The 25,577-nt window shown below is 39.0% G+C and overlaps 1 long non-coding RNA gene across 2 annotated transcripts in view; it reads right to left on the minus strand.

The window, feature by feature from the left end:
- LOC102159559 overlaps window positions 1–25,577 on the minus strand; it is a 620,195-nt gene that overhangs the window by 522,004 nt on the left and 72,614 nt on the right. For both annotated transcript variants that reach the window (XR_002336491.1, XR_002336492.1), the window contains exons 3-5: window positions 15,270–15,398; window positions 13,562–13,723; window positions 8,773–8,891 (exon numbers count right to left, since the gene is read on the minus strand). This is a non-coding gene — a long non-coding RNA (uncharacterized LOC102159559). The remainder of the gene's footprint in view (window positions 1–8,772; window positions 8,892–13,561; window positions 13,724–15,269; window positions 15,399–25,577) is intronic.

Consider the following 25,577-nt stretch of genomic DNA (forward strand, 5'->3'; position numbering starts at 1 on the left):
CCCCAGTGGATAAGTCTTGAAAGAAAGGGATTCCAAACATCATTTTCATCAATCCTACCTAATTCAATAGTCAAGAAGGCAATACCATACACTTAAGGTATGTCTACCTTGTTCACTACTGTATTTTCAGCGGTAGGCACAATGCCTGAAATAAGAAAAGACGTTGGATAAACATCTTATGAATGAGCTGATGACTAGATAGATCGATGGATGATTAAGGAGTTTATGACATGTCATTGATAATCCACATCCATGGTTTTTCCACATAAAATTCTGTTATGTATGTATAGCCGTGTCATACTTGGCTTTTGCCCAAGCTCCTACCTAGAAACCAAAGGAAATCACAGAAGGATGTTTTTATTAGGACTAAAGCTGAAATAAATATTATGTATTATCTGTAGGACTTATAACCACCTAATGTTCCCCAATGTACCAGAGTAAGTGTCCTTCATTGTCATTCAATGGCTTAGTATGAGAAATATTTGAATACCAAGTTCTCCCATGAGACTGAAGTCTGTTGGATTTGTCAATCCAAGGTATGTCCTGTCCTTTCTTCTCCAGGAAGTTACTCCAGTTGAAGTGTGAATTCAGGTTACAGGACTGCTCATGTCGTCCTCTGCTTTCCTGATTTACATCTTCAACTTGAAGATGTTCTATTTTGTACCATGAAGGTGACTTTTCCCTTTGGAATAGTCAAAAGGGTCCAGATTTCCCTTCTAACTTATCAAAAATCCTATTTATACAACCAAAGGCCACAGATGTTGCTATAAGATTTCAAATCAGCAATGTCCTCTTTTAATGCCTTAACCTCCTTCTCTCCAGATAGTTTTTGCTCACATAGAAACTCATGCTTAGGAGAAGAGCTTGTGTCTTATTTGACATCCTCAGGGTTTAGCATGGTACCTGTTGAAGGAATGAACACATGATTGGCTAAAGAATAAACACTGAATTATTCTAACCAAGTGACCTACCCTAGTCATTGGAATTGAATCTCTGTTCCATGCTGTAGGAGAGGCAGCAACAGTGAAACTTTATCTCAATGTCTGCCCTACCTTCAAAATACAGGTAAGCATTCTTTCCCTCAAGAATTAGAAAGGCACCTCAATTGTCCTCCTAGCCCTATTTAGTGCCACTAAGCAGAAAAATCCAATCACTTAGCGAATCTCAGTGCCTAGCACCGACTGTTTATTTTCAACTATGAGAGGCCAAATACGTTTACCACTTCTCTCAAACTCTACAACCTCTAAAAGGCTACTTTCACTTTTCCTAGAGCTATTTCTTACCAATAACTTTATGGCATCTCCGATACACAATTCCTCTTCCCAGCATTTTCTTCTATAGTCCACATCAAGTTGGACACGCTTTTAACAAAATGCCTGGGGAAGCGAGTAAATATGAGCCTTGGAAATTGCGTCTAGCACCTACCTTTTTATATAGTTTCAGATATTCTTCACTTTTGTTTAATATTAAAATCAAAATTAGCGTTAGGCAGCCCTAAATTGTGAAATAATTAAAATGATCTTCTCTGTTATGTAGTTCAAACAAGGGCCAAAATCAATACACTTCCTATAAAAGTAAAGTCCCAGAGGACCAGATTATAAGTCAGTAAAGACTGACACTGTTCTATTATTCACTTTGCTTTGATTTGGGGAGAAGTAAATAACTTCTCCCTTACCTTTTTCCATCCTGAAAATAAGGCATTTTTTTTTTCCTAACTAATAACGAATCATGGTGACCAGTGAAATAATGGTCATAAGTACTTGCGGGTCTTAATCGTATTGGGTATCAGTTTGCTTGACCAGTAATAGCTTCTTGGCATCTCCTGCACATGGTTCCTCTTTCAAACATTTCCTTCTGGAGAGCTTACATTAAGGATGAAAAGCTTTTAACTACGTGCACAGAGAAGACAGGCAGCCTTTTTAATCATTTATAGAAAGGGATTAATAACAAACATTTTTAAAACATCCATAATTAAAACAATTCATGCTCTAGGAAAAAAACATAATAACATTCCATTACTCTCCTAGGAAGAGAGAGAGGCAATGAGCCAGTTCTGAGCCAAGTTCTATGAGCCAGGCCTTCTCCCAGGCTCTGTCCATTCTTTTTCATTTGATTTCTCATACCCCCTTTTCATGCAGTGTTAGTAGCCCCACTTTATACAGGGTAGGGGATGAATCCTCAAGATACCTCGCATGCCATTTTAATAAAATACAATGAGACATTTTAACATTCTTGTTTTCCTAGGTAACATGGGTCAGATTTTTGGATCTCCTGTGATCAGAAATCTGGCTCCTTTTCCTGACATCTGTCTGCTGCTGTGGCGTGAAGGCAGACGGCCGGGGAAGTTCACCTCAAGGAAGACTAGACTAAGACGTGGGGAAAGTACTGCCAGAAAGGAAGCCCAAGGGATGGGTAGAAAGGAGAAAAAAGGGACAGAGAGGGAGGAAAGCAGTCGTGCGATGGTCGGGGATTCTCCCTCAACTTTGTGCTCACCTCTCCCCACCCTCTGTCTGAGCCAATGAGCCAGTGAGATCCCAAGGGGAAAGCCAAAAGCAGAGACGCTTTTCCCCAGGTTACATCTGTAGTCTCAGAAAAGGTATTATCTCTCCAGTGCCTTCACCACCCATCTCTGCAGGCAGTCCCGCAAGATGGCAGGGGTTGTGCGAACACAGGCTCTGAAGCTTTGCTATGCTTGAAGACAGTTGGCTTAAATGGAATAAATGAAGGGAAGATAGAAAATGAGGTCAGAAAGTCCCCAAAGGTCAGTTCACATGAGACTTTGTGCCACAGGAAGATACTTGATTATACTCCAAGTGTGACAACGAGTCATCAGAAAGTTTTGAGCATGGAAATCACCAGGTTTATCTCTGTTCGTAGAAAATCATTTCAGCTGCTGTATGGAATATGACTGTAGTGGGACAAGGTGGAAACAAGGAGATCAGCTGGATGGGTTACTGCATTAGATCGGGGGGAAAAAATGATAGCCCCTCAGACCAAGGTAGGGGCGAAGAAGTGATGAGAAGTGGTCAGATTTATAATGTATTTTTAAGGCTGAGTCAATAGGATTTGCAAATACATTGAATATTGGATGTAGGAGAAAAAGAAATCTAAGTTGAAGATTATGTTTTGGGCTCTGGTAGCAGACAAATGGTGCTGATAGTCGCCAAAATAAAGAATCTTTGGGGAAGATCTTATTGTGGGGAGAGAGGTCAAAGTGCGTGTTTTGGGTTTGCTTAGTGTGAGATGACAATTAGCCTTCCAAGTAAAAGTGTTGAGCTGACTACTGCCTTAAGAAGGGTAGCATTCAAGAGAGAGTGGTGCTAGAGACGGAATGTTGAGTTAAGGGCTCCTGGGCTGAGTGAGATCCCCTGGAGAGTGAGTGTAATGAGAAAAGGGAAGGTTGAAGGATCTAGCACCGGATCATTCCAAACTGACTGATTAGGACATGACGAGGAAACAGCAAGAGAGACTGAGAATAGGCAGCAAGGGCTTAGGAGGAAACTGGGAGATGTTGTCCCAGAAGAAGTGAAGAAAGGAGGTATAGTCATAGTTATCGATGCTGAGAGGTTGAGTAAACTGAGGACTGAGATTTAACCACTGGATTTACTAACATGAAGGCTATTGATGACTCCAATAAAAAAGGTTTCAGTGCATTGATGAGAATGAAAGCCTGATTAAATTGAGATTGAGGGAGTTCCTGTCGTGGCTCAGCAGAAACAAATCTGACTAGCATCCATGGGGACGCAGGATCGATCCCTGGCCTTGCTCGGTGGGTTAAGGATCCAGTGTTGCCGTGAGCTGTGGTGTAGGTTGCAGACATGGCTTGGATCTGGCATTGCTGTGGCTGTGGTTGTAGGCTGGCAGCTGTAGCTCCAATTCGACCCCTAGCCTGGGAACCTCCATATGCCACAGGGGCGACCCTAAAAAGACCAAAAAAAAAAAAAAAGAGATTATATACTAGAGGTGTTACTTTGAGCACTGGGATTAGAAAGAGAGAAATAAAACTATCTTTCCTCACATGTGATATAACTTCCACACAGGAAAACCAAAAGAATATGTCATCCAAGTATTATAATCAATAAGAGAGATCACCGATATTGCTAGATAGAAGACCAATGTTCAATAATCAACAGGATTACTACACACAAAAACAAAGTGAAAAAACCTTAAAGCCATTTGCAATCGCAAAGACTTAGAATAAAATTGTAAACCTTTATTGAAAGAAATTAAAGATCTGAACAAATCAATCAAGAGATAAACCATGTTTGTGTGTAGAAAGAGTCAGTTTTGTAAAGATGTCCATTTTTTTTTCCATATTAATTGGCTACTTCAAAGCTCTTCCAATCAAATTCTCAATAGGGTTTCTCACAGAACATAACAAGCTGATTTTAAACTTACACAGATATGCAAAAATCAAGAAGAGCCAAGACAGATTTGAAGAAAAACAGATGGCAAGAATCATAAAACTGTAATAATTTTTTAAAGGTGTGATAACGGTGCTAGAATGGACAAATAGATCAATAAAACAAAATAAAGAGCTCATAAAAAGACCCAAATATACGGATACTTGATATATGGCATTACTGATCAGCAAGGAAAGGCTAGACTACTCAAAATAGATGCTGGGTTAATTGTTATTCAAACTGAAAAAAAAAATGAATTGGATTATTAGGTAACAAAAATCCACAAAAATCAATTCCGAATACACTGAAATTCTAAATGTGAAAGGCAGATTTTAAATCTTCTGGGATAAATTGTGAGAATATATTTATGATCTCAGTATAGACTAGAATTTTTGAAATGAGGCACATTAAAAAGAAGACACAGAAAGAGAGAGAGAGAGAGCCATAAAGGAAAAGATTGAAATATTTGACTACATTAAAATTTTATACTTCTGTGATTCAAAAGATGCCATAAATAAAGTGAAAAGACATGTCACAGCCTGGAATCATATATTTGCAATGAAGATAACTGACAAAACATTGATATCCAGAATATATAAAGAATTCCAATGTCAATATGAAAAACATGTATTGCAAAGAAGAGGGCTGATAAACATAAAATAAATTTCTCTATCTCACTAGTAATCAGGGAAATGCACATTAAAACCATGCTAAGATACTTTTATCTTGGGTGAGAGAGACCCATCATATTAGCCAAAACCAAAAAATCTGACATAGCAAGAGATGACAAGAATATAGGCAAGCAAGAACATCTCATTTGCTGCTAGTAGGAGTGAAAATTGAAACAATCATTTTGGAGAACAATTTGACAATACCTTGTGAAGTCAAAGATGCACATACGCTACAACTCAGCATTTAACTCCTATATGTCACAGAGAAATTCTTACAGGAGGATACAATGGAGATAGATAAAAGAGTGTTCTTTGCTACATTATAACAGCAAAAGTTTGTAACAGCATATATGTGCATTAACAGAGAAGGAATAAATGAATTAGAATATATTTATATAATGTATTAATACAACACTAAAATGAATTATCAGCTATATAATTCAACATAGGTAAATCTTAAATATCATTGTGCAAAAAAAGCAAGATACAGAGGCTGTCTACAAATCTTGATAGCATAAAACAATAGTATATGAACATATAAAAGACAGAAAGACAAGAGTTCCCATTGAGGCTCAGTGGGTTAAGAACCGAACTAGTATTCCTGAGGATGTAGGTTCGATCTCTGGACTTGCTCAGCGGGTTAAGGATTTGTTCTGCTGTGAGCTGTGGTGTAGGTCACAGAAGCAGCTCGGACCTAGTGTTGCTGTGACTGTGAAGTAGGGTGGCAGCTGCAGCTCCACTATGACACCTAGACTAGGAACTTCCAATTGCAGCAGGGGCAGCCTTAAAAAAAAAAGTCAGAAAGACAGACAAACATGAAATAATAAACACCCAAATCAGGATAGTGTCTGTGTTATCAGGATAGGATTAGGTGGCAGGAAACTTTTAGGGGAAATGGCTGTGAAGAATAAAGGGGAAGAAGTGGGAGTTATGAGAAAACCCTTCACGCCGCAATGCAGGAATGGCACCCCGTGAAAGGAGATAGAGAAAAAAAGAAGGGTTGGGCGAGAGAGACTCAGTCTGCAGCAGGGATGGAAGAATGTCCTGGCCAGGCTGATGAGGAGTCCCTAAGCCAGTCACCTTTTGGAGAAGTCTTACATCAAACAAAAATGGGCCTGAACCTGTATCTCCACCATGCACAGTCATTAATGGGAGCAACCATCAACCATGTCTCCTGCTGCAGGGGAACTGAGCTACCGCTGGGGTAAGGCATGATGGAAGGGGCTGTGACCCAGGAGAGACAGAAAAGAGCTCTAAATGTGTCTGAAACTAGGCAGTAGGGACAAAGATACTCACTATACTATTCTAATTTTGAGGGTGGGAGGAGGTAGGAAAAATGAGGGAGTAAGAAGCTGAATTTAGACACAGCTTTCCTGGAATTTTGCTATAATGTAAAGCACAGCACCAAGATTAAGGGATAAAAATATCACAGCCTTGTTGATGCTGATCCAATTTATGGGGAAATTTGACAGATTAAAAAAAGAGGGAAAGCTGCAGGAACAAAGTCCCTGGAGTAATGACTGGGGATGAAAGGAAGGGGTTAAGCCCTAGACTGGAGCACGGTAGGTTTATCTACTCCTGAAAAAGGAAGGCTGAAAAAGTTATGGTAAAGCTGAAGGTAGAAGCATAGATTTTGCGGTGAGCAGACGAGGAAGTTCTCTAATGACTGCTTTTATTTTCTCAGTAAAATGAGAAGTGAGCTGATCAGTTGAGAGTGAGGAAGAGGAAAGTGGTTTTGGAGGTTTGAAGAGAGTGGAATTGCTGAGGAGTCCCAGGGGCTCACTTGAGGTTTGTGGTCAGAGATTCAAAATGATAGGAGTCAGCACGGTGATGTGCCTTCTATGAGCCACAAGCAGCTGCTCAGAGGTAGGCATGCAGTTGGCCCAGGGAATAGAATACTGGGTTTAACCAGACTGAGGTTTTGTCAGGCAAGTACAATGAGGAGTGATAAGGCAGGGGGATTTGCACTATTATGTGATGGACTGTGGGACGTGAGGATACAGTATCATTTTACTCTTGCCTTTCCTTTGAATTTTCTGTAAGCTGGAAGTTAAAGCTCAAAGCTCGATTAGCTTCAGTTAAGCATTTTTGGCAAGACCACTTTGTAGGCGGTGTTATAAATTTCGTATTGCAACACATCAGGAGGCACATAATGTCTGGCTGTCCCACTACTTTTGATGCTAAGACTGATATCCATGAGAACAATAAATAACTGGTAATACCTTGCACATATCCCATTTTGAATAGGTAAACCTCTTAACTATGTCCAAAAAAAAAAAAAAAAAAAGTCCAGTTATCACAAGCATGATGCAAACACAAAAGGTTGGACACCTGCTGTTTGAAAAGGTTATAGAATTTGGAGTTTCTATCGTGGTGTAGTGGAAACAAATCTGACTAGGAACCATGAGATTGCAGGTTCGATCCCTGGCCTTGCTCAGTGGGTTAAGGATCTGGTGTTTCCATGAGCTGTGGTGTGGGTCACAGATGTGGCTCAGATCCTGTGTTGCTGCGGCTGTGGTGTAGGCCGGCAGCTGTAGCTCTGATTAGATCCCTAGCCTGGGAACTTCTATGTGCTGCAGGTGTGGCCCTAAAAAGCCAAAAAAAATAACAGCAACAACAGAAAACAAAACAAAAAAAGAAAAGAAAAGTTTATCGAATTTTGACACTAAAGGACTCACAAGCTAGAGGGAGTTTTATAGTCGTTGTTACAAGTGTAAGACATCAGTGTGGGAGAAACTGAGGCAAATAAGAGAACATTACGCATTATTTTATCCCCTTCCACTACTTTAAGCCTGAAACAAAATGACGGCTAGACTGTAGATCTTTCCTCCCAAAATATCCATGGTCAGGCTAAGCATAATTTCATAATACTACTGCATGCTGGCAAATCGACAAGTTCTTGGATTGCATCTTAAAAATAACATCAAAAATGTTTTTAGATGCTCCTGCTTTTTGTAAAAAGCCTGAGAGGGCAAAGGCTAAAGAAAGAAACATAATTAAAATGCATTTTATATAGTATATCAAGTTGCTCATTGAGAATAAACAACGGTTCCTTAAATAGAGAAAGTGATGTCAGCATTCATTTGGCTAGCATAGATAGCAAAAATAAACTTGTAACACTTATTTCCTGTTTTCAGATTTTTGTCGTTGGGTTCACTTATTTCCTGTTTTCAGATTTTTGTCGTTGGGCAAGCAAAATTAATTTACTCAACTTGGTATAGCGGTTTTCTACCTGCCGAAAATGATTATCTGAAACTGAAGCCGCCTTGCCAACTTTAAGAGCTGCCTGATCCTAATGGCATAGGAACATGGCCGACTGTCAGGCCAGAGACACCCAGAGTCCCTCATCAGGCCAACGCGGGAGACCGCTACCGTGTAAATCTAAACCAAAGGCTATGTTCTGGGATTGTCAGGATCACTCATACGTAGTTCAGGATGGTGCTGTTTCTGTTCTACAGTCACTGTATTGTACAACCCTAACAGAAGCTGCAACTGGGCCAAGAGAAATCATTTCTAAACCCAACTGCATTTCTGAATCACCAAGGAGATTATGAAAACTGCAAATCCCAAAACCTCATCCAAATGTGATTTTACTGAAATATCTCTCAAGACGGAAGCTCAGGGCAGTCTTCTCTATTAGCAGAACCCACAGACAGAGAAGATCCCCACAAAAATGGGGTAATGTTTGTTTTTCCTACCTGCAGGAACTCTGGCTAAGGAATTATTAGTTCAGTTTTAGCATCCAGGACTCCTCTCCGAAAGGAAGTATTGGTGGGGTATCTTCAACTGCTCATGAGAATTCTGTTAAGCTCAGATTCTGAAAGTGTAAAAAATACCGCATTTTCTTTTAAAAATGAGATTTTATATTTGACCTTTCTTTGTCACTTTGGTAGAGCTTTAAAAAATGACATACAGTTGGATTTACTGTTTCATCCCAGTGTATTTGCTCTCCATTTTTTGGAAACTAAATTCAGTTTGTTCACAATTATTTAAAAAAAAAATAATAATGTAGTTCATTTTACTTTCCATCTTCATGCTTTTACTTGCAAATTTTGTTATTTCCTTTCAACCACTTTGTTACTTTACTGTCTGGGTCACTTTTTCTTTTTTTTTTTTTTTTTAATCCCTTCCCCTCTCCCTAAAACATGCATTTTGAAATTCTCCTCTGTTTTTCAGGTTGGCTGATGACATACACAATATAATGGCTATTACTGCCATCAAGATATTATATTTGTCAGTAGTCCCCCAACTCTGAAAATAAAATTTGAGATTAATTGTACTTCCCACCTCCAGCCCCCTTTCCCTTGGTACTGCCCTCAACTTCTTCCTGGATTCTGCCAAGATAGCTCAGAATTTCAGCTGGAGGCAATCATTTAGTCTTCCATTGTCGGTCTCTTCTGTTTTATTTTATTTTTATTTTTTATTTTATTTTTTTGTCTTTTTAGGGCCACACCCACAGCACATGGAGGTTCCCGCCCTAGGGGTCCAATCAGAGCTGCAGCCACCAGCGTACACCACAGCAACAGCAAGGTGGGATCCGAGCCCTCTCTGTGACCTACACCACAGCTTACGGCAACGCCAAATCCTTAACCCACTGAGGGAGGCCAGGGATTGAACCCATGTCCTCATGGATACTAGTCAGGTTTGTTAACCTCTGAGCCCCAATGGGAACTCCATTTCTTCTGTTTTAAAGTTTATGTGGCATCTACATTGTCATTTTTCTGTAATAGTAGCACTATCCATTGAGGTTGATAGATAGGTATATATCCATTGGGATGGATGGATAGATACATAGACAGATAATGACAGACAGTCAAGTGACCTCCTTTTGTTGTTGAGAGAAGAAATACTTACCTTCTTCACCCTCATTACTAATATGCTCCAGATTTTCTTAATCACACAATCCGTTCTATTTTTCTTTTTGGCAATTTTCTTTCCCTAGAGTTTTCTTCAGACAGTGTCCAGAGCAGTTGACCCTCTTTGTACTCTGTTAGATAAGCAGTATCTATCAATGGATTTAAAGCTTAGAACCTAGTTTGTTTCTTCCAGAAGACTTCCTTTCAGCTCTCTGGAAATTGGATGCTGGTTGTCCTTCCTTTATTAGTAGCTTTCCTTGAATCTAGAATTCTAAAAGGTTTTCTCATGATTCTTAGAATTCAGACATTTCAGACATTTCATATGTGTTTACTATGCCTGGGCCTTATAAATTTTTCAATATATGATATCAAGGCTTTTTTCTACTTTTTTATAAGCTTAGGGAATTTTTCTTCTATAACTTATTTAGTTTTTGTTCCCCCTCCCAATCTATATATTTTCCACTATTTGGAATTCTTAATATTTACAAGTTAGGCTTCTTGAACCTATTTTCCAAGTCTATATACTTCCTTCTTAATTTCCATCTTTGTGTGTTTTTTTCCTCTACATAGTAAGATATTTCTTTCGTTTATCCTCTGTAATATTCAGTAATGAATCATCTCTTTTTTGGTTCATCCAGGGAGCTTTTAATTTTGGAAATTACAGAAGTTTTTCTATATCTGGAAAGGTTTTTCCTGTGATCTTCTTGGTTACTAAGCTTAGACTTCCTCCCCCAGGTCACTGTAGCCTCCTAAGAACGGTATGATTTTCCTTTCCCTTCTCTACCCCCAAACCATACTCTAACTACAGCCACTTTCCAGTGTCCCCACTGCTAACACCCCAGTTCCATTCAGCATCATATCTCCTCTGGATTTCAGCAATAGCTTTTGAACCAGCTTCTTCATTTGTCTTGCCCTCCCTACAGCAGACAGCTGAATCCTTTTAAATTTGAAGTTAGACCAAATAACTCTTCTGCTCCTTTTCCTGCAAGAGCTTCCCATTTCACTCATAGTAAAAGCCTCACAAGATCTGGGCTGGGTTATCTCTCTCCTCTACTACTACTCTGCCTCAGTCCTCTGTTGCAACAAGAAGCAATGAGTCCTTGCTTATCTGAAAGATACTAGATGGCTTCCAGTGTTCAGTCTTTGCACTGGCTGTTCCCTCCTCCTGGAAAGCTCTTACATCTTAGCTGATTCCCTCACTATATTTAATTCTTTGCTCAAATGACATCTTCTCAATAATGCCTGCTCTGACTACTCTATTTAAAACGATAATTCTTTCAGCCCCATGCCAATAATTTTATTCCTGTTATGCTGTTTTATGTGTTCTATTTTCATCTTTACCATCTTACATAAATTACATGTTCCTTATGTTTATTTTTTATTTATTGTCTGTCTCTCCTTCTAGAATGTAAGCTCCACAAAGTAGAGATCTTTCTTTTCACTCACTCATGTCTCCCAAGTGCCTATAACAGTATCTGGAACACACTGGATATTTAGGAAACATTTGTTAAATGAATATCAAGCAAATGATTTTTAAAAGTATTCACTGTCCAACATCTGTCAGTTTCTTTCAGGGCCACTTATTTTTGCTGCTTTTTCTCTGTGCTACTTATTTCCTCAAATATCTGACAGTCCTAAGATATCCATTCATAAGTTTAAACAAAGGCAGCTGGGACAGCATATCTCTGCAGGTGCAAAGGTCTGTGCCCTTTAATGGGAGGGCTGCAAGCAAGCCTTTCATGGAGGCGCTTGGAGATAGGCAGATACTTACACTTGAACCCCACCCACCCACCCCCACCCCAATCCACACAGCCGCTCCTCAGGCTAAAATGATAAGGGCACATCCTTTGTACCTACACCTCAACAAAGCAATGCATTTCTTTAACGTACAGTTCTCTGACTTTAGTCTCAGGATGAACACACGTGAGCAGGAACTCTATATACTGATGATGGAGGAAAGCTGGAATGAAAGCTGGAGGAGGGAAGAAGAGCCCAGCTGTTCTGAAGATGTCCCTTCAACTCATCATTTCAATGGGTCCCTCCTGGACCTTTTGTTCTGTCTGTCTGCTGTCTCCAAGTCTTTCAGGGAGGAACCAAACTTCCCCTCAAGGGCCAGCTCTCCAGGGTAGACTTTTACCCATACGTGGGATGAGATGCCCTCCAGTCTAGGTTATTTCTGGGTATAACCCCATCATTTTCAATCTTCCAGAAATTCTCTACCAAAATGCCTGGTACATTGATGCCCCCAGCTTACATCACCTTCTTCACTGCCTGTAATAGCTCTATTCTTTTTATATGTTTTAACAAGCATCTCTGTGCAATTTAGTGACAGGCGTGACTAAAGGAATGTTTACTCCTCTATCCTGAACCACAGACCAGACAAATCTTGGAGGAAAGAGTACTATTTCTTAGGGGAAAAAGAAACATTTACTGAAAGCAGAGAAATTTCTTAAGTGTCACTTCAGTTTCTTTTTCTTTTTTAATTTAAAAAATTTTATTATTATTTTTCTTTTTACAGCTGCACCTGCATATGGAAGTCCGCAGGCTAGAGATGCAGCTGCCAGCCTGCACCATAGCCACAGCAACACCAGGTTCAAACCACATCTATGACTTATGCTGCAGCTTGCAGCAATGCCGGATCCTTAACCAAGCTAGGCCAGGGATTGAACCCACATCTGCAAGGACTCCATGTCAGGTTCTTAACCTGCTGAGCCAAAAGGGATACTCCATCTTTTCTTTTTTTTTAATTCTGGTAAAATTACATTAATATATCGAATTTCAATTTAATGCTTTTTAACATCCAAGAAGAAATGCTCTTTGCGCACACTGGAGAATGTAGTCCCTATGGTTTCTAAGTCATTTTTGCACAATAGAATATGGTCATACTCAATTACCATTTTCAAAATGATGAATTGAAAGGTGTGAGAGGTGATTAAAGACATTAGAACAAACCCTACCATTCATCCACAAACCCCATAGTCACACATCTGATGTCTGTGTCATGCAAATTCACAAATCTGGTTTATCCCAGAATTTTATAAAGATTATATAAATCCTGGACTTTAATATATGGTCTTTGCATTTGCAATACTCAAAAGACAATGGCAAAACTGATTTCTATAACAAACTCTGCCATTTAAAATTACAATGTATTTTATCCTTGGTGATAACCACAAAATGGTAAACTGACAGTTTTTAAATGTATGTCAAATTTCTTTTGTGATCACCAAATTGAAAAATATTTCTAAACGCATTCCCTCGTGGTAACTGACAGTGACTTTAGTATTCTCAAATCTTCGATTCAAATATGTCAGAAATCTAAAGAAAAGCACTTCAGGATAAATTTCGTGAAGATGAAAAATTCTCATAGATTCAATTCATGCTAGTGGTTCAACGGTTCCTTGTTTCCCCAAGTTAATTGTAAAATGGAATAAACATGAACTGGATTACATTACAACAAAAGTGATACAGTACCTATGATGTTATACATGAAGAGTTACTGCAGGCATGGTCCCTCTGGAAAAAGCAGTTGTTACAATGAAGATAGGAGCTGCTCTTGAAAGAGAATGGAAAACTCTCCAAGTGATAATTTACAGTGTTTCTTCAAGGCATTGATCTAAATTATACTTACCTTAAAACCAATGAAATAGCAATGTTCATTAACCAAGTAAATGGCTGCCTGTGTGGCTTAATTTCAAGGTTGCTCCAGGCTCTCTTTTATAGAGTGTCATGATGCTTAGAATCCAAAAATCTGACCCATTCTTTGAGGCTTCCAGGAGGATCCTAGGAAATCCTGAAAAAGTTTTTAGGGAGAAAAGATGCAGTTTTGAGCTAGAAGAGATCTGAAGGTCATTATGCCTGATTTTGCCCCACTTATTCACTAGATAATCTCCAGCAACAAACTTCTATTTAAGGATCTTATAAATCAAAAATCATGAAAACTTTCTTAAGAAAGAAAGAATTTATTTTAGGGGAGTTCCCGTGGTGGCAGAGAGGAAACGAATCTGACTAGGAACCATGAAGTTGAGGGTTCGATCCCCGGCCGTGATGATCTGGCATTGCCATGAGCTGTGGTGTAGGTTGCAGACGCAGCTCAGATCTGTCATTGCTGTGGCTGTGGTGTAGGCCGGCAGCTACAGCTCTGATTCCATCCCTAGCCTGGGAACCTCAATATGCTGCAGGAGCGGCCCTAAAAGGACAAAAAGACAAAAAAAAAAAAAAAGAAAAAAAGAACGAATGAACTTATTTTAAATTCAATGAAATATCATAGAAAACCAAGAAAAATCACCAAGGCCAGAGACTGGATTGAATCCAAAGTCGTCTGGGGGAGCAGTCACTTTTTCATCATCTGTTCTCCCACCACGCCTTTCATCCTGGAGCATTTCCTTTGTATGGCTCAGCCTCTCTCCTTCCACATGTTAAACACGGCCATAAATGGCAGCTCCCTCTTTAGGCTTATAGATCCTTAAATTAGTGACTCTGTGCTGGATTTTTTGGTTCCCTGTCCAGAGAGAGAATATTGGATGGTCGTAGTTAGTCTTTTCAGGCCAGCCCATCCATTCATGTTGCTGGTCACTGGCAAGCAATGAATGGACTGATCTGACCCAGGGGTTCACCTTGACCCAGGACCTGCAGCCAGGGGAAGCATGGTCACATAGGTAGACGTCCATCGGAAAGAGGTCAGGGGTCAGGAGTCAAGGGGATGAAAGTCTCTAGTACACATTCTTTTTTTTTTTTTTGTCTTTTTGCCTTTTCTAGGGCCGCTCCCATGGCATATGGAGGTTCCCAGGCTAGGGGTCTAATCAGAGCTGTAGCCACTGGCCTACGCCACCACAGCAACGCGGGATCCGAGCGGTGTCTACGACCCACGCCAGAGCTCACGGCAACGCTGGATCCTTAACCCACTGAGCAAGGCCAGGGATCAAACCCACAACCTCATGGTTCCTAGTCGGATTCATTAACCACTGTGCCACGACAGGAACTCCACTAGTACACATTCTTTATCTCATTTTCTCTTCCGTTAACTATGGGCAAGCAATCTGTTCTGTAAATTTCCCTTGGGACTGAAGTACTTCACTGACGTTTATACAAACTTAGGATGACATATCGTCCTTGAGTGCTTTTCAGCAGATGCCAGCGACGTCATTCATTGAATAGAGTTCACATCATTGATGGTGGCTGTCTCCGAATTTGATCGTCACTGCAGTGTTAGCCTAGGTAAGAGGTGGCTCCAAAGACACGGATGCTCCCTGAACTCTGGGAGCACCTTCTTGGGACTAATTGATCTGCAGAACATTGTATGGTTTACCAAGTGCCTGCCACACTGATGCCATCGTTACCTGCGGCAGTCCACGGGGCCGTACACGCAGTGGAGGCTTCCCTTCCGAGGCCTGTGTAACTATTTCTGTGGCATCTCTTTTGCCCTGAGGCCAGGTTTCTGCTCGCCAGCTCTGCTGGTGCTTCTTTATCTTAAAGACAGAAAGTTGCTAGACATGTGATTCGTGATCCAATTTTTTTTTTAATGATAAAAACTCCATAGGCAATCCCAGTGTTTACTGGAGGGAAACAATCAGAATGGGGAAGCTCTGGGAAGTCAGGAGGCTGGAGAAGCAGTGGCCTAATGCTTAAGCAAAGGAGAAAACCGAAGAGATTAATATAGCTCAGAACCTATCGTATGGCTTTCTGATGAGCCAAAGCTCAAGGGCTTGGTTATCTCTACCCTTACTTCCTTATTTCAAACTTCTCCATATCTTCCACTATGGGAAAAAATCTTGGATAATTATTATCACATTTGTATCACCTCAGAGATTAAAAAAAAAAAAATAGCCTGTAATCAGTCTTTCTACAGTTATCTCAAAGAAGCAGGTGCCCTGCAAAAGGCAGTAGCGTTGAAGGCCCATCCACAAATTATTGCTCTCCTATCCTGTGGGTTCTTCCTATTCAGGGAGAAAACATCACATATAATTGGACCAGTGAATTGCATCCAGGACTCACCTTTGAGCATGAATTTTAGGGAAACAGTATGAAAGCAATCTAATAGCAACTTGTGTTGGATGTGTTTCTTATCAGATTCTCAGTTTCCGGACTCATCAAATATTAAAGTTCTTGGAGCAAAAACCAACCCTCCAGAACCTGAAACATTTACTTGAAACTATACTCAGAATATAAAGAGCTAGGAGAGGAAACAAAAACAAGTCGATAGAACCATGGTGTTCTCTTTCTCCCAGAATGTGTTCTGAAAGGGAAATACTGAGAGGCAGTCAGACAGAATCTTCTTAGCCAGTTTTTTGTTCTCCAGCCCCACGGACCAGCCCTGCCTTTGTGCAAATGGTAGCGAGTGTTAAATTGCCACCCACTACGGGGAAACCATCCACCTTGGGGTCAGTACTAAAGGAAGCACGATCTCATATGCCTCTGCCCTGAGATAACCGTGTGACTTGTGCTTCTTAATAACCTCTTGGTTCTTCAAATAGGATCATACAGCAATAGCTGATCTGCTTACTTCAACAGAGTGTTTAGTGTATAAAATAGGACCATATAGGAGTTCAGCTGGGTGCAGTGGGTTAAGGATCTGGCATCGTCTCTGTGATGGTGCAGGTTCAATCCCCAGCCCAGTGCAGTTGAGTTAAGGTTCCTGTGTTACCACAGCTGTGGCGCGTAGGTCAAGCTGTGTCTCGGACTTGATCCCTGGCCTGAGAACTTCCATGTGCCACGGGTGCAACACACACACACACACACCACGGATCATATAAACAAACTATTTTGAAGAGCTAAGAACCGCTTTGCAAAATCAGAAAGGAAGTGAAGGTGATATATTTTTGCTCAGAACCCAAAGAGCAGCACTGTTTTTTTCTCTCAGCCCCTGAAAAGAAGCCCCAGTCTAAGTAATTTTCTTTGTTAGATATAAGCAGCTTGGGAAAGAATGTCCTGCCTGTGATGCATTCTGTCTCCACCACCCAACCCACCCCCTTAGACTTCTGCTGATGCTTTCCCCCACACACTTGAGGATTTTACTGTCATTTTCCTCAAACCCCTTTTGGATTCCGACTACAGCCCAGTCCCAAAGTCAATGCCACATGTTATAGGCTTTTGTTACAGATAGCCATTTCCTATGGGATACATTTATATGGAGTCAAATTATAATGTCTATAATGCATTCCTTACATACACACACACACCTGAACTGGCAGAGGTTTATAAAAGCACCCCTTTTAAATAGCTAATGGGACCACTTAGGGTGATGATCAGTAGCTTCTAATTATTCCTGCTGAAGGAAAAAAAAAAAAAGCCCTTTAATGTTTTCATTTCTGCTGTCTACCTTTCCTAATACTAAAGATTTTGAATCCCTGACTCTGTTCTTCATGCCTCAGGAGCCCAGCAGCAGGACACCAGATTCAAATTTTAAGTATATCTGTCAGGTTTTAGTGTGCCTCTATGGCAGCACATATGCTGATAGGCTAAAAAAAGAGAAGTTTTAATCACAAACAATTGCTTTAACCATTTGGAAGAGATACTACCATTGTTTCTATTTTGAAAAATCAGTACCTCTTTCAATATAAATAGGCAAACAAAAGCCAGATAACCAAATTCAAACCCTGATTCCGAATTTTTATTCAGATTGACATGTTAAGTGTTCAATACCACTGTAATTTCCATTGCAAGCAGATTATTTTTAAATGATTAATAAAGTCTAAACATGGAAATTAAGAATAAAAATTAAGGAATTGCAAATACAAGTTTATTAAAAAAAAAATCTGTCCTTAAATCTTAATGGAATTTTTCAAAGAGGTCATCTAAAAATTTTAGAACTTCTAGCCTAAGTTTTAAGTAGAATAATCATTAAAGCCTAACTAACTTGATCATCTGCAGAAGTTAGAGCCTCTAAAATACGTGTCTTCTATATAGCAGACACTCAATAATCAAACAATCCTAGAAGTTCTCCTGTGGCTCGGCAGATTAAGGATCCAGTGCTGTCACTGCAGTAGCCGGGATTGCTGCTGTGGCGAGGGTTTGATTCCTGACCTGGAAACTTCTGCATGCTGGGAGCACAGCCAAAACAAACAAAAAAGCAAAAACCCAAAAACAAATGAACAAAAAAAGATAAACAATCCTAGAGTTGGACTGAACCTGGAAGATCATTTAAGAGTAAGAAATGAGATAGTCTGGGTGAAATGTATATGCAAGAGCCTAATACAGAAACTGCCAAGTTCTAGGCACTCAACAAATACTTGAATTGAATCTATATTTCAACAGAGATATGGAAATTCATATATGCCCGTAAAATAGTTTCCCAAAGGTATACTGTATTGTAGGAATAATAAATCACTATAAATCAGATAGAACAGAAAAGTTTTGCACTTAACGCAGTGAACAGTTCAGGGTTCACAGTTTTCATCAAAGTTCACTTAAGACTTATAACCAAATGGCTCCACAGCCAAAATAGACAGAAATATAACAATGACCTTAAAACTGTCCAATGAGTCACTAGAGAAGTTCCTCAATTCTGGAACAGTTTTGCAAATATTTTTAAAAGAATAAATAAATTTGCTAAGATGTAAAATATAAATCAGCTTCAAGGAGGCAGATATAAATAATTTTAAAAAGAAACTAAATATGTGTCACCCAATTCACCACGAAATAACTTTTGAAAAACATGCAGAGGCTTTAAACATAAAAGGCTAAATCACACATTAAGATACCTTTGTGATAATTGAACATTTTATTTTTCACAATAAAATGCTAAACTATGAAGCATGGTTTCCTAGTAACAACAGTAATACTAGGTAAATAAAATAGAATTCAGCTTCTAGCAATCAGCAACCATTCAGCTTCCAATGAGAGGTTGAAATCACATGGATGTTTGCTTTTTCATTTCCATTACCATAAAAATGGAAAAAAAATGGAATTGTAGAATTATTTTTTCAAAATTTGGAGGGGACACTGAAGTGGTGCCCCAGTGTTCCCTGGACAATCTTGGTCATTTTGGCCAGTGTATAATTACAATCAACAGGGTTATCCTTACTCAGTGAGTGAAGGAGGCAGTTTCTTACATGGAATAAATTTTGAAGGCCAAGACCAGCCTCATCTATACTCACTGATGTCTGAAATTCCACACTTGGAAAGAGTCTTTGTTTTGGTTTGTCTGGGGTTCTTTGTTTTGTGCTTTTTGCCTTTTGTATAAGGATTCTGTCTTAAATTTTGAAAACTCAAATGTTCCAATATATACTCTGGTGTCCCAAGTATAAACCTTTCAACCAAATTAGATTCTGGACATGTGTAAGAATTGTACTAAGACAAAGAGGCAGAAACTGATAGATAGGAGGTACATGCAAATAACTCAACTTGGTAGCTGCTATTACTAAAATGCAATGAGTCTGGACTGCTCCATAATACCAAAGGAATTTAACACTCAAATTATAAGACACGATTTTTCTACTATACCTAAAAAAATAAATCTTTGATAGTCATAGCCAGTTATCTACCACCTATCACTAGCAGAGAACAAAAAGGTGAGCAAACAATTAATGCTGGAAAAACTCAGAAATATGATCGCTGAGAAATTTTATATTTATTGCTTTGACATGTAGAAATGGGAAAAAATATCATATTTTCTACTAGGAAAATTATTGCTCCTGGGAAGTAATGATGTACCTATGTTGTTGTTTAAAACATACGTCACAGAGCATGGGCACAATTTGCTCATGTTTGAGAAGTCTTACTATTTATCTACCAGAAATCCATTCCTCTCCAAACATCTTCCTTCCCAGAAGATCCCCATTAGGAAGGATATTCTAATTCCCAGCTGAGGAATAAATGCTGAGCAGCCTATGCTAACAATAGTAACCCTTATCAGTGCCCAGCTTAGAAATGGGCATGTGGTGTAATTCTGATCAAAGAAACATAAGACAGAAGTCTACTGTGGAGACCCCTTCACTGATTTAAACACAAAAAGACTCAGAGAAAAAATATCCTTTTGTACTAGAGAGTGTTTTGTCAAGGTGCAATCCCTGGAACTTTGTAGCTACTTTGTGACCAAGAAGAACCCTATCCTAAAGATGATTCAGTATACCAAAGATGGCAGGATATAAAGATGGAAAAACCTACGATCCTTTATGTCAATGAGCTGCTGAATTAACCACCCCTTAAGCTGCTTTACTCCTGGGCTTCTTACATGTAAGATAATACATATTACGTGTAAGAGTATATGTACTATTCAAGCCAACCGGGTATTATTCAGTTACAAGTTTTCTATTATTTGCTGTCAAAGAACAAATGCAAAGTTGCATTCTAACTACTACAGAACACAGATTTATCACAGCAATGCATCTGAGAGGTCTCTCGTAACACCTCTGTGGATCTGATGGAGAAATGTGGATTGAAGGATAATTAAACTTCATAGGCTAATAGATAGTTATATACAGGAGGTAAGTCTTCAGTAGCATGTCTCAGAGTTCATTTTGTCATTATTTTCACCAGATGAATATTTTTATCATCAATGAATAAATACACAGAAGACATAAAACATGCAGATGACATAGCAGAGAGATATAACTAATATGCTAGATGACAGAATCAACACTCAAAATACGACTGCCCAAAATTCCTACCTCAACATTCTCCTCACCTTTAATCCAACTGTCTGATCAGTGAAGCTTGTCCTCATCCCTTATTCCTGGGCATAGATAAACATATATCCAATCTCAGTTTGGCCCTTGTCCCTACCACTGTCATAGCTTTTACCACACCTTAATATACATTTATTCACTCATCTGTATATGTAAACTCCTGGAAAACAGAAACAATATCATCTTTACCTCTGTACCTTCAACCTCTGGTTTGGTTCTATCGGTAAAACGGATACATGTACGATAAGTATGAATGAACAATTAAGTTGATTGATTTAAAGAAACAGTTTTCACTTAGTTGAAGCTGAAGGATAAGGATAAAAGAAACAAAATTGAAAAGTTAATGGAAACTATCCAAGACCAGGAAAAAAATCTGAGTCCAGACCAAATACAACAAATTATTAAGAAACATTTTAGGAGGCTGTTTACTCTCCTAATTGAACCTCACTCTCCTTCATTTATAACTGGTTCATGTATGTATGTACACATGCACAAACACACAACATGACATTATAGATAGTCACAATGTTTCACAGTCTGAAAGACTTTCTTTGCAAGAGCACTAACTAGCTTGAATGATGCTTTAAACAACAATCACTGCGCATTTGTGGTTACAGTAGAAATCACTGGTAGCCTCGACAGAGTAACTTTGAAACTCAGCCTCTCTGAAAAGTCCAGTGCCATGATGACGGCAATGTTGAATACTTGGAATTAAAATCTAATCTCTATATAATGTTCTCATTTTCAACAGACTGTTTAAAATATTTTACCTTCCGGACTTCCCGTATGGCTCACAACATAACTACTTGGTGTTGCTTCTACAGTGGCTATGGCTCGACTGCTGGCTCGGGAACTTCCATATGCTGTGCGTGTGGCCACTTGTTTAAAAAAAAAAAAAGAAAAAAGAGAAAAAAAAAATTTTACCTTCCAATGCCACTCCACATTCCCTTTTACTAGCTATGCGTATAAATATATTAAAACTTGAGATGTAAGATTTATGTTAATTCTTAACCATACACACCTAAATATCTATTACATGTTTTCTAGCAAATTTAATAATTCAAAATAAATCATAGGTATTAAGAACTAAAGAGATATATCTAGTTCTCTTGAGGGAAAAACAGAGATGCATTGTTTTCAGAGTATAAGGAGGAAGCCAGAGTTATGACCTATCAAGGCTTTGTTGGAACTCAAAGGCCCATTCACTGCAAGTCAAAAACTGGCTAATAAAACCACTGGCCAAATAATTTTTAAAAATAATAAGAGAGCTTTATTTTGTTATCACATCAAGGCACCAGGTTAACACCTCTACATGGACTAAGCTCTTGGTAAACATTCTTGAACCTCCTCATTTAGGTTGGATTGTAAAATCAAACTGAGAACTGATGTGAAAACGGAATGCCTAAAATTCATGTATGAGCCCTAGAGAAGACAAATTTAAATTATTACTTAGAATTTAGAAAATGTGACTACAAGTGAGTGGTTATTTTCATCGAAGCTTAAATGATCCAGTCAAAAGGTCACCAACCTCTGTTCTCCTAGACTATAGTGATCACTGTCTCCTTCGGCTCTAAGAGAAAATTATTTATGAGAAATACAGTATTCAGAGATATCGAGGGTAATAGCTTCTCTATGATATGTCTTCTATGATGTATAGGAGATTTGCGCATTGTTTCAGTATGTTAAAAAGAAAAAGGGGAGTTCCCGTCTTGGCGCAGTGGAAACAAGTCCAACTAGGAATCATGAGGTTGTGGGTTTGATCCCTGGCCTCGCTCAGTGGGTTAAGGATTTGGCCTTGCCGTGAGCTGCAGTGTAGGTTGCAGATGCAGCTTGGATCTGGCATTGCTGTGGCTCTGGCATAGACCAGCAGCAACAGCTCGGATTCGACCTCTTGCCTGGGAACCTCCATATGTCGCGGGTGCAGCCCTAAAAAGACAAAAAGACAAAAAAACAAATAAATAAAACATAAAAAGAAAAAGGAAGAATGAAGTTTACATCAAACTACATGTATTTATGCATATATAGGAAATATTTAAATACTGAATTTTAAAACTCTATTCAATAATAACTCACTGAGCACATGCTCTATGTATTGTCATATATTTTATGTTATGCATTGATTTTTTAAAAGTCACATTATCAAAGTCCTGCACTCAAAAAAAAATCTTATCATATCACCTTAAGGGAAGGATAAGTGAATGGCTAAGAGAAGCGGTTCTCAACATATTTTCAACCACAAAATATTCAACATGAACTAATCACATCACATCTTTATGGACCTTGGGCCTGAGCCTGATACCAAAAGTAATACGAATTTTGCAGAGCCTGGACGTGGATGAATGTATTTTCCATGCGGCAGTCAGTCCAGAGGGCAGAGGGCAGACCTTGGAGGTTTCAAAATGTTGGCTTAAATTTTGTGACATGTCTCATATCAACAAGTGGGTCCCCATCCCATGACTCTGGGTAGGCTTGTGACTGCTTCAATTAATAGATAGAGGGAAAGTGACACCATTTCGGAGGCTAGGTCAGAAAAGGCCATAATGTTTCTACCAGATTTTCTTTTGCATTCTTGCTCTTTGGATGTGTCATTTGAGGACACTTTCTGGGACCCCAGTGCTATGTTGTGACAAGCCAAGCTCACAGAGAGCTGGTCTGGTTGACAGGCCCCAGCTGACTCCTCCTTTTGAGTTATCCCAGTTGAGACGTATATAAGGGAGAGAAGAAGCCTCTAGATCAGTAATTCTCAAATTTTAGCAGGGCTTCAGTCACCTGAGGCCTTGTTTAAATATAGAGTCCAAATGCTAAAGCTGCTAATTCTATAGATCCAGGGTAGGACCAGATAATTTGCATTGCTAAGTTGCATGATGATATGGAGTCCACACTTTGAGATGCTGTAGATGACTAAAGCCACCAACCACCAGTGATACCCCACTATCCTGGGACAGAGACAAGTCCTGGCTGGACTCCTGGCCCACAAAATCTATGCAGAGAATCGATCCGCATTTGCCCATTTTGAGAAGGTACATTAGAACGAAAATGAGTAAAATGACATTCTTTATAAGAAACTTTCAATTCGCTCTAATTGATTTTAAAAGCACAGCGTTCATAAACTTTAATGCCTTAATGATTGCCTTAATGATTAACGGCATGCAACACAGTTCACAAGTGATGACCAAACATCACTGCTTACTCCCCACATCCAGGAGTCTCGCTCCCATGCTTAAGAGCATGCGCTTTGGGATCAGTAGAGCCGGCACTGACTCTCACCTCTGCTACTTACATGTTAACACCACATATGATGAGGAAGGGGAGGAGCCTATGGAGTTTGTGTGCCTGGGTTTAAATCCACCTTCCAACTGCATGTGACCTGAAGCAGGATACTTAACTTTTGTTTCTCCATTTCTAGAATGGCCTGAGGATATTTCTAGGATCATTACATGAGAGAAATGCTCTTAAAACAGTGCATGGGACTGAGAAGTCACTCTGAAAATATCTTTTGAAATGTTACATATTCCTAGATAGGCTTTTTACCACTCTGAGGATTGTAGCTTTGTCTACAAAACCAGGATAACAATATTTACCTTATTAAAATAATTGTTAGGATGAAATAGGAGATAAACAATGTGCTCAATAAATGGCAGCTAATTATTATTATTTCTTATTGCTATGAAACAGGATATTACCAGGGATAGAAAGCACAAACAAGTGCTACTCCAATAAAATAGCGCTTGTGTGTGGGGGTGAGACGACAGCAGTGCACAGCGTGTCTCGGCCTGGCACTGATCAAACAGTAAAGCAGTATGGATGTGTCACTGATTCAATGCAGAATCAAAGGGATTCCTGAAAGTCTGTTCACATTTGCTCTGAAGCAGGAGTAACAACTGCACTAAATCATCATAGATTCTGGCCACTGTCCTCTTAGTGTCAAATCCTGGCAATTGTGAATCAAGCAAGACATTGTTGTTTCCAACCTCCGGCATCTCCTCCTTTTTCTCTCCTTGGTACCCAAAGTACTGGTTCTGGGTACCATTCCCACTAGGCCTTGAGCTAACATCCAGTCCTTTTGAATATTAATCAATAACAAATATTTTAGCTAATAACTCTGAGACAATTCCTTTCATTAGTGAGGAAGGACTTTAAAAAGCAAAGAACCTTCAGGGCCCCACAGAATAAATCTGTAGTAATGTAAAGATGGATGAAGAGACTGCCATTTTGAAGCAAGATTTTCTGAGTTCAGATAAATCACAGCAAAGAGGATTCAACTCTCCTCAAGGCTGGTCTATTGATTATAAATTTCACAAGCCATAAATATAGCTTTTTAAAAAAAAATCCTTATTTAAGATGTATTTCATTATTCTTATAACTAGAAAAGTGCTGGAAGGAAGTTTAGGTAAATAGTTTCTTTCTCTCTGAAAGGGGAAGAATTTTCTAAGCATCAAGAAATAAAAGGGGGGTTCCCTTTATGGCTCAGCGGTTAATGAATCTAACTAGTATCCATGAGGATGCAGGTTCAATCCCTGGCCTCACTCAGTAGGTTAAGGATCCAGTGTGGCTGTGGCTGTGGCCAGCGGCTGAAACTGATTTGACCCCGAGCCTGGGAACTTGCATATGCGGTGAGTGAAGCCCTAAAAAGGAAAAAAAAAAAAAAGAAATAAAAGGAACTCCGCTTATTAGGAAACACTGTAAGCTAAATTAAAATGATAAATAACATCAATCATAAAGCATTTGTATCCATAATATACAAATAATTCATATAAATCATGAAATAAAACCCAATAGAAATATAGTCTAAAAATATACACAGATAATTTACCTTATTGGTAGAAAAATAATGGCAAATTTAAACTATACAGCAATTTTCCTTTTAGCACAGCAGGAAAGATTTTGAAATATGTGAATATTTTATGTTGGTGAATGTTCATTATGATAAAATTCTTATAGTCTTTCATAAAAGTGGTCTATTTTTTTCTGGAAAACAATTTGGCTAAATAAATGAGAATGTACAAAAATGTTTTCAATCCT

The sequence above is a fragment of the Sus scrofa genome, chromosome 11, assembly GCF_000003025.6.
Source record: "Sus scrofa isolate TJ Tabasco breed Duroc chromosome 11, Sscrofa11.1, whole genome shotgun sequence".
Taxonomy (NCBI): Eukaryota; Metazoa; Chordata; class Mammalia; order Artiodactyla; family Suidae; genus Sus; species Sus scrofa.